The sequence below is a fragment of the Brassica napus genome, chromosome C4 (genome assembly GCF_020379485.1).
Source record: "Brassica napus cultivar Da-Ae chromosome C4, Da-Ae, whole genome shotgun sequence".
Classification (NCBI taxonomy): domain Eukaryota; kingdom Viridiplantae; phylum Streptophyta; class Magnoliopsida; order Brassicales; family Brassicaceae; genus Brassica; species Brassica napus.
In genome coordinates, this window is record NC_063447.1 from 47,955,047 (window position 1) to 47,959,208 (window position 4,162).

Here is a 4,162-nt window from a genome sequence, read left to right on the forward strand (position 1 = left end):
TTCCTTTATACCAGCAGCAACCACACATTTATCGAACAACACTTCACGCGCTTCCGATGCTAATACATACTTAATACTCACTCTTACTTTGTGCAAAGAACCTCCAATAACCTTCAAACCATCTTGCACTATGAGGTTAAGTATGTGAGCTGCACATCTGACATGGAAAAACTCTCCGCCACACAACAAGTCATCGTTCAACATCAGCTGTGATTTCACAATATCTTGCATCGAGTCGTTGCTTGTAGCATTATCTAATGTGATAGAGAACACCTTTTTTTCTACTCCCCACTCTTTCAGTGATTCAAGGAGCTGCACCGCAACATTCATACATGTATGTGGTGGTGATAAAGCACAAAACGTCAAGATCTTGCTGTTCAACTTCCAATTTCGATCAATGTAATGAGCCGTCACACACATATAACCCTCACGTTTTAGCGATGACCACAAATCAGACGTCAAGGAAACTCTTCCAGGAAGACTCGCTAATTCCCTCTTCAGTGCATCTCTCTCGTTTTCATACAACCGATACACATCTGCTTTCGCAGTGTTTCGACAAATGGTTTGGACATCAGCATTCAAATACCTCCAAGTGTCTCTCACTTTTTCATACTCCACATACGAAAATGGGAGGTCATGCTGGACTATTGTGTTAGCGACCAGCTGCCTAAACACAAGATGGTCATATTTGTGAGGTACTAATTTCCCTTCAGCATTGACATTCATCTTCTCATTCAACCTTGTATACATTTTGCATATACCACGATAACTTTTCAAGGACGTAGTTCCATGCCCGTGAGAGCTCCAAGCATACTTATTCTTGCAATGATTGCATTTGGCTTTCTCCTCGTCATTGGGTTTTCGAATCACACAAAAATCCACCCAAACATCTGACCTTTGCCTACTCTTCATAGCAGCATCCTCATCGTCCTCATCAACATCGTCATCCACATTAATCTCCTCTTCATGTATTTTCTTCTTCTTTTGCGGCTCCAGCGAGTCTGACCTTTGCTTCTTTCCATTTTTTGGAGCCGGCTTGGAACACCTTCTCCCTCCACGTATTGTAGCAGCAACCGTTTTTTTTTTCCTTCCATCGCCTTTGAAGACGATCCGGATACAGTTGAGAAACTCCCTGATCCGAGAGCACTCCCTGATTCGAGAGAAAATTGTTTGCAAGGCGGAGTGGGTTTAATTGGAGGAGGAGTCTCCTCAACATCACTATCGACCTCATCATCAGCTACCTCAATCACTCGTTTTCCTTGTTGCTTCTCTCCATCAGAACAACCCATCTCAGTCTCACGACTCTCATCAGCAGCGGCAAGGGCTCCTATCAGGCGTTGAGTGTCGAAGTCACAAGTATCCAAGAACTTGAAATTGGGATCCATCTCCTTTGTAGCCGCTCTCAAGTTTCTTTCTTAGTATTTTTGTTTTCCTCACAACAGTCAATAAGTCGTGAGAGAGTTGTTTCCGTGTGTTTAGGTTTGTTTTGTTAGGGTTTTTTAATTTACTTAGTATTATAATTTTATTTTTAAAAATTAATATTTCTAAATTTCAATAACAAACGTGAAACGACGAAGTCATAAAACAGAACAAGATCAAACATCAAAGTGGGACAAGCTATACTTTGACAGACTCATGTTTCATGCAGACAAGAAGCAATATATTCAGCTACACAGTCTATGGTAAGACCAACAAAATTGATAAGTTCTCACAGTCTATCAAGAGCAATATACTCAGCTACACAGTCTACTGTAATATCAACACAATTGTTAAGTTCTCACAGTCTATCAAGAGCAATATACTCAGCTACACAGTCTTACAGTTCCTCATCAAACAATCATAACAAGAAGAGTACATAGAGGGAGAGATATAGAGAGAGAGAGAGACCTACCTGTTTCCTAGACCTAGAATGAGCAGTAGATTCTCTGTTTTTGATCATCGCTTATGCCTTTTATCTCCTCTGCTTTCATTAGAATCTTGGCTTCTTTTCTTCCCAAACCTCGTAAATTAATCAATAAAAACAGAACAACAATAAGTATCAGCATGACATTATCAATGAATGTCTATTCATGCAGATAAGATCAAACACAAAGAGAGACAAAACTCATATCAGAACAACTCATGATGAACCTATAAATCATTTGACTTTGTAGCTTAGTTGAATCTAAACCAATGCTCAGTGATACGACCAATGATGTGCTTGCGAACAAAAACCACCCCGAGTCTAAACTAGGGACCAGCATGAGTCTACGTTCATCAACAAACATATCAGAAACAAACTACTTCAGAGCCTAATCAAATACCTTTGTAGTCCAGGAACAAGAAGCTACCGCATATGGTGGTAGATCGAGGAAGAAGAGAAGCTATGGTGGGATCTTTTGTAGATCGAGGAAAAACAGAAGCTCCGTTGGAGGCTCGAGGAAGGAGTGAAGTTTCGGTGGTGGGATCTCCAAGAAGAAAAGTTATGGTGGTGGTAAGAAGATGGAGAGAAGCTCCGGTGGAGGCTCGAGGAAGGAGAGAAGCTCTGGTGGAGGCTCGAGGAAGGAGAGAAGTTCCGGTGGCAGGATCTCCAGGAAGAGAAGTTATGGTGGTGGAAAGAAGACGGAGAGAAGCTCCGATGGTGGCCTTAGTCGAGGAGAAGAAGAACAGGTTGGTGGTGATGCTCCTCTGGTGTTCGTCAATGGAGTCGCGGCTACAGAGAACATGAATCACCATTTTCGTCTCTCTTTTTTTTTTTCAGGTGTAGACACAACAAAAGAGGAAGTGGTGCGGGTTCAGTCTGCCCCGCAAGACCCGCAATGACCCAAACCGCAAAGGCCCAACCCGCATGAGACTTAACCCGCGAGACCCGCTCACAAATGTGCCTACAGTATCTCTGCTCAAACCTGCCCCGCATGGGTCTTGTACGGGCCAGGCCCGCGGGCTGCGGTCCATTTGCCATTCCTAGTGATAATGTTATTATAGCCACTAAAAGATACACTGATTCTTGTATTACTCTAAAAGTATGGAAAAGAAAATATCCAAGTGGTTGAATCTAGTTAAAAAAAAAAAACCTAGCCGCTCCCAGACACGATAATCGAGGCACGCTTTGTTTTCACCTTCTTTGGCGCCGGTGAAGCGAGATCTTCTCGGCGCCAGGCCTTCCCTGCTCTTTGTTTATGCCTTTTCGTCTCTCTGCTCCTTTCAAGTCTCTTGTCTCTATACTGTCCGTTTTTAAATCTTTCGTTTTTTGGTGGTTGGAGATCTTAGCAGAGCACGAGACAGAGTCGGAAGCAGAGCCGGATGAAAGCATCACTCACTGGGATGCTATTCTTTTGGCTGATTCTTCTCTGTTCGCAGGCTCCGATCTACTCTCCAACTATGTTTATTAACATCTTCTCGGGTGAAAGCCCCAAATAAATTAATCTAGAAGCCTTTTCTTTGCTGTTGTTGACAGGGTTTGAGGTTGTTTCTCCTATGAGGAGCTTGCTTATTTCACCCATGATTCTCTCTACTCCTATAAATCCGCTGGTTGTCAATGCTTGCTTCTCATGTTCACGGTCTTCCCTTTGGACAGATCTAGATCTACACCGGCATTTACCACCATCATCGACTAGTTGTCTGATGACCACTCTCCCTAAGGGGAAGATTTGCTCACCTTTGTTATGGTGTGACCAAGGCAACATATCCGGAAAATTTCGTTCAGATCTTGCCAGACTCGAGCATTTTAGATGCTCTGCCCATGATGTACAATCTCTCGAGGCAATGAAAACTTTGTTGGCTTACTCACAGAACATGTTCCCTCCACCTTCGATACTTTCCATTCTTTGCCTTAGAGGGCACCTTTCGGAGGCTTCACAACACAGTCTAAGCATCACTCCACCAAAGTCAGCTATCCAAATCTCAAGACAATGCTCAGTTTTACCTTCAAAACTGAGATTTGTACAGCTTGAAGTTAACAACCCTGTAAAACTATCTCTTGTGGATAGGTTTATTCAAACTTCCTCTCGAGAGGGCCGAGAGAGATCCTTTCATACATCCTCCTCATCAAAGGAGAGATCACCACTTCGGCCAAATTCCCTCTATTCTAGAGATGATCCTTTCCCGGTAAGCAAAACCGGTAAAAGTTATTCTTTTCCCAACCGTTTGTTATCTTATAGGATGGTCCATTTGGGGCCGGTAG